The sequence below is a fragment of the Sinocyclocheilus anshuiensis genome, unplaced genomic scaffold, assembly GCF_001515605.1.
Source record: "Sinocyclocheilus anshuiensis isolate Anshui unplaced genomic scaffold, SAMN03320099.WGS_v1.1 scaffold418, whole genome shotgun sequence".
NCBI classification, from domain to species: domain Eukaryota; kingdom Metazoa; phylum Chordata; class Actinopteri; order Cypriniformes; family Cyprinidae; genus Sinocyclocheilus; species Sinocyclocheilus anshuiensis.
The window spans coordinates 220683-227048 of record NW_015544131.1 but is presented as its reverse complement, the minus strand read 5'-3'; the positions used below and the strand labels follow the sequence as shown (position 1 = coordinate 227048).

The 6366-nt window shown below is 37.1% G+C and overlaps 1 protein-coding gene and 1 pseudogene across 1 annotated transcript in view; one reads left to right on the top strand and one right to left on the bottom strand.

Annotated features, from left to right (window-relative positions):
* The window catches only part of LOC107694894 (uncharacterized), a 4092-nt pseudogene extending 1117 nt beyond the window's left edge, over positions 1 to 2975 (top strand).
* Positions 1 to 6366, bottom strand: part of LOC107694888 (NACHT, LRR and PYD domains-containing protein 3-like) — a 41121-nt gene that overhangs the window by 21788 nt on the left and 12967 nt on the right. The window lies entirely within an intron of this gene.

The following is a 6366-nucleotide window of genomic DNA, read 5'->3' as shown; positions in this document are numbered from 1 at the left end:
GTACAAATAGATCTTATGCTATAGACATACTGTTGGAAAAGAAATGCATTTTGAAAGTATTCAGTGGTATGTACGTTTATTAGATTAAGATTGATTATTGTAATTTTTCTAAATGTTTTCTTTTAGAATATTAAGCAAATTCTAACTTCAAAGACAGCAGGGATGACTGTGATCAAAGTGTATGAAGACACTGGGAGTTTGAAAGATTCCACAAGGCGGATAATGGTGAACATAATTGTAGCTCACATGCATGGAAAAGAAGGGTAAGAAGCTTCAAGACATGACTTTATCCTTTAAAAAATATAAAAAATCAGACAAGAATCTTAAGACATATGTTTTCATCTTTGCAGGAGAGCTGTTAGTAAAGCAACAAAAGAGTTCCATGCCCTTGGGATTGTGTCCCTGTTCCCGTCTTTGAAAGACCCATATTCTAAAAAAGGATATGTAAGTTTGCCTACCGAACCATAAACATCTTATTTGCTCTTGAGTCACTGTAATTGCATTATTTTGTCTAACATAAGATACTGCTTCCTCCCAGGAACATTTCTATGACATTCAGAGCAACAAAGGCTTTTCTTGAGTGGCGTATAAAGACCGTGCAACGTAAATCCAGAACCACCTCTACATCACAGAGCAGAGTGGAGCTAAAAGGAGGTCCCACATTATCAAGAACGATTGGAACTATAGATGACCAGCGAATGGGAGATGAATGTCTGGAAGCTGTGTCTCTCCTCAACCACACAACTGACCGTGACTTAGTGTTCCAGAAGATGAGAGAAACTTTCCACTACCGTCAGCAGATTCTCCACGACCCGCAGCGCTCAGCTGATGTACTACAAATGTTTCCTCGTTTCTTGGACGTCAAAGGACTGGTAAATATTAAATAAGAATACAAAATTTTATTACAAATATTATGTTACATTATATGTTTAAACGGTTGTCTTTTCTTTTTTAATTAGATTTTGCAAGACTTCTCACTGATGTTTGGAGCAGAGGTTGCTTCAAGGTTTCTGGAAAAATGGAACACCAGTTTCAAAGAAAAAGTCATCCAGGAGGCCAGGAACCTTAAAGAGACTGCTCTCTAAAACAGCATCTGAAAGCTGTACTGAACGAAGGATTTGATACTACTGATGATCCAGGTACAGTCTTCGTTAAAATAGTAATGTTTTTACTTGAATCAATTAATCTTCTGGTTAAAGTTTTTATTATTTCCCAAAAACATTTATCCCCAAAAGTCTGCTAAAAAACACAACAGTTATTTCTTAAAATTTAGTCTATTACAAAAGCTCATCAGTAAATTCATGCTTTGTGAATGCTGTTCATAACTACTTACATAAAAAAACGTGATGCGTGTAAAAGTCCCCTTGGCTTTGGATATGTACAGTATGAAATTTTGTTTGCTCTCCATCACACAACTAATAACTACCCCACTAATAGTTTGTACTTGTAAAATATTATGATACACAATACACGGTGTTAACGATGCCATAAACAGACTGGTTTGAAATAACTACTGTTATTTTCTGTCTCCAGAATGGGACAGTGACATGGCTTCTCTATTTGTCCTGCTGCATCTTCTTACTCCACAACCAGCTGGAAGAAAGCGGCCCAAGAAGATCAGTGTTGGAGAGGCAACAGATCATCTGGTCAAATTTCATAAGGTTTGTTATGACAACACTATCCTATTCCAAATATTGTACTTAATGCCTAGTTTTAAACAAATTGTTTATAAAGGGACATTTATGTTGTGTTTCAGTCATGCCAAAGCCTTGATGATCATCTCCTGACCACTGAAGGAAACCCTCAGCCATATCTTCTTGCCTCAGGGACTTCAAAAGCACAGGTTTCCACCTTTTACATTGTCTTGGACAGAAAAGTTCTGCCTTGTCAATCATGTACATCCTCGGGTGCTTTTGATGAGCTGTTCAAGTCCCATTTTGTTTTCAGTGTGAAGTATGATGATGCTCTGTCCAGCCTGTACACATTTTTGCAGACAACTGTGTACAATATCGATATAGGTACAACTGAGGAAACTCCCAAGAGTCAAAGAGCTAAGAGCAAGGCTGTTGAACAAGCACTAATTGCCTTATTCAACCAAAATGTTAAGTTGTTTCCTCTGCACTTCATCCTTTTGTTCAGCTTTGCTTTTGTTCAGGCACCTCAAACTAATTCGTGGAATGTATCCTGGGAAAAATCTAAGACTGAAATGTGGTCAAGCAGGTTGTTGCTTGCAGTTCTCTAGTTATTCTGGATTTAGGAGACATCTCATTAAGATACATTCTTCAATTGGTGACAGATGTGACCCTCATGAGACCCCTTTCAGTTATGAAAGTGAAGAACAAAATTCTCATTCCTTAAATGATGAAATACCTTCTACTTCATCCCAGTGCCAAAATTTTGAAGCAGTCCCTTCAGTATCTACTCACAAGAAAGATATGTGTGCGTCCATTATAGCAAAGCTTTTGGCAAGTGGTGTACCAAATACTGTAGTTCTTTCGACAATTGAGAATTTGGAGGAATTTGTGGAAGATTTGCAGTCTTAATATTAAGGACCATGTTTTAAACTTACTTCCAGGTAACAATCCAACAAGACCAGCCATAGAAGAGTTGTTTAAAAGTTTGGACAACCCTTTCAGCCAATTGAACTCCGATACCAAATGGAAGAAGTATTTCAGAGACAAATGGGGAGTAGTAGACCCAGTTGAACTGCGCCTTGGTGTTAGGTATGACACCAGATGAAATAACAAAACTGGAACTTATGAACAAGTTCCTGTTAATGATAAATTCATATATATTCCAATTTTGAAAACACTCCAGTTCATTTTCAGAAATGAAAACATTTGTGAGATGATGCAAACATGTACTCAGTCTGACATATATGAAGACTTCTGCGACGGTAGCTACTTTAAAAATCATCCTTTATTTTCGACTAATAAGTTTGCTCTCCAAATTCAATTATACTATGATGAGTTTGAATGTGCAAATCCACTTGGTTCCAAAAAAGGAATTCATAAAATTGGTTGCCTGTACTTTATTCTTAGAAATCTTGCTCCAAAGGTGAATTCTGCCCTCATGAACATTCATTTGGTATCTTTGTTCCATGCCCAAGATGTTAAGAAATATGGGATTGATGAAATACTGAAACCCTTAATAAGGGACTTGAAAATATTAGAAACTGTTGGGATTGCTGTTCCATTTGCTGAACAACCTGTACGTGGCACACTTGCTCTCATTACTGGTGACAACTTAGGTATGCATAGCATTCTTGGGTTCTTGGAATCATTTAGTGCTAATTATTTCTGTCGATTTTGCTTAATAAATCTTCAGCTCAGTCAGTTTTCTCAGAGGATGACCCAAGTTTGACTTTAAGATCACCAGTACTGAATGATCAGCATTATGCCAGTTTGGTAGATGATCCAACACTAACCTCTTCTTTTGGCATCAAGAGGAAAAGCATGCTCAATACTTTGCAGTATTTCAATACTGGGGAAAACTATGCTGTCGACATCATGCATGATATTTTGGAAGGGGTTGGTCAATATGAGATAAAACTACTTTTTGAATATCTAATTGAACATTTCATCTCTAAAGAACGCTTGTTGAACAGGACGTATGCTTTTAATTATGGCTATATGGAAACTAAAAACAAGCCCACAAATATTAACCTTGACTGCGGAGGACATGGATTAGGCTTAAATGCATCGCAAACACTGTGTTTAGTCACAAACATACCTTTGATATTTGGTGACCTGGTACCAGATGATGATTTGCACTGGCGCTTGTTGCTCTTGTTGTTGAACATCATAAACATTGTGTTCTCTTACTCAATCACTCTCTTACTCAATCACTGAGGGGATGACAGTTTATTTAAAGCACCTTATTATTGAACATCATAAACTCTTTAAAGAACTGTACCCATCAAAAAACTTGCTTCCAAAACATCATTTTATGGTCCATTACCCAAGGTGCATTAGAAAGATCGGACCACTCATTCATATCTGGACCATGAGATTTGAAGCGAAACACACATTTTTTAAAGATTCTGTGAAGAACTTCGAAAATTTGACCGTTTCGCTTGCAAATAAACACCAGTTTGCAGTAGCATATCATTGGGAATGCTTGTCTTTAAAGGCAGTTGAGTCTAGTCCAGTCAAAATGTGTTCACTTGAGACACTTGAATTTTCAGAAAATATAACTGCATCTCTCCACGTTGATTCACAAGCCACTGTCAATCTCACAAAGTGGGTAAAATGTTGTGGTGTTGAGTATCGTGTTGGACTCTTTGTTTGCACGGGTACTGATGAAAACATGCCAGTTTTCAACAAAATAACCTCAATCATTTTACACAATGGTAAAGTGTTTTTTGTTTTGATTGAGCATGAAACATGTTTCCATGATCACTTCCATGCTTTTCAAGTGACTGAAAACCTACCAATGAAGGTACTGGTTATAGAAAGGGAAAGATTAAGACATTTCAAATCTTTTGATGCCCAAATGTCATACGGGTGTGATTCACAATTTTATGTTGTATCAGAGAGTTGTATTATCTGATTTCTTATTTAAATGAGTTCACTGTGAAGTTGTTCCTGGTTACTTCATCTGATATAAGTGTCTACCTCAGGTTACACAATCCTGCACTACTTTTTTTTCTTTTTTTTTTTTTATGTAATCCTGCCGGCTTGATTTTATATACTGCAGTGATGTGTTGACAATGTTTTATACAATTTTACTAAGCAGTTTTAGTTGGCACTCTGTTAGCTGCCTACATGTATTAAATTTAAACGTTTTGCTGTTAGATTTTACAGTATTTTATGACCACAATTATTTTCGAAGTGTATCCATGCATGGAATTTCTAAACCTAATCTATGGATTTGCTCAAATAAAAGCAGTAAGTCAAGAGTATGGCATTCAGTGTAGTCATGTTCACATAAAACATTATTGTGTGAAGTAAATGTTAACTCTAAGAAGTGTTAAATTGAATATTTTTAAGTGTTGATTTTACCACTGGTAAGGAGTTCATATTAAACTCCATTTTAGAGTTACAGTTACTCTCTGTAGGATTAGTATTTTAACTCCAGAAATAGTTAAATTTTAACTCCAAAAAAAGTGTTAAAATTTTAACTGCAAGAGAAGAGTTATTTTAACTCCGCACTGGAGTCTATTTGATGGTCACGCATGTACACTCAGATTGAGTTGATTTTAACTACCAGGGAGTTTATTCCAAAGACCAGAATTTGCTGTGTGGAATTAAGGTCATAAATGAATGTCATTTTAAAATTCTCCTTCCACTCATCGTAGGGTGACCAGACATCCCGTTTTTCCCGTGACAGTCCCGTATTTCAGCTCTATTTTTAGTGTCCCGACCCGTATTTTAATTTTTTTTTATGACTGGGTGATCAGGGCAAGTAGCAGCACTGTTCTGTCACACGAGAACAGCCTAATCAAAGGCAGCCAAGCTCGTAGTAGAACAAAATTACCATCCAATCACAATTCATTATCGATTAACTTGCAGTTAGTGAAGGCGGGACAGGCGGAATCATGCTGAATGACACACAACAGAAGCGCGCGCCCGTTATCCCAGTTCTCTCAGACAGCACGCGATCAGTTCTCCTTGTGCCTGAATTGTCAAATACACACACAGTTGTCAAAATGTCCATCGTGTGGAGTTATCTCACATAAATACAGTCAGTTATGGCTTAAGTGAACGTAAACAGGTGGGTGAAAATCAGATATGTGTCAGAGGTCGCATTAACCAAAAATTTTCCGTCATTGACGGAATTTTTTTATCAGTGACTGAAGTCTGTCCGTCACTTTGACAGATTACACTAAGGCCCAATCCCAATTCTATTTTATACCCCTTCCCCTAACTATATTTATTGTAATTAGCAGATATTTATTAACTATACTGATGATGCATAGACAAACATTGAACTGGTTGTTGGTCGAAAAAGGCGTATGTGTAATGTTTAGAACTGATTGTTGTACTTATATTTCAAATAGTACAGCCTCAGCTGGATCATTCACCAAAGCTATGGAGAAACTGAAAAACTTGAGAGATGAAGTGACTCAGAACGCTGGAACAGACATGCATACTTGGGATTGGTTTGATTCACTTTTTGGGACTTGGGGAGAATGGTTAACCAAAGTGGGGATCATAATAGGCATTGTCGTTGTTGTATTTGTTTTGTTGTTTTGTTGTTCTGTTGTATTGTGCCTTTCATCAGATCAATGCTGGCCAGTGCTGCAGCCAAACAGATGATTAACGTGTCAGTGAAGCCAACTGGAATTGACATTGGGTGTACCAACTTGCATACAGTGGGACCTGGACTGGATGAGCTGGATGAATTTGTGTAAAACCTTCCTGA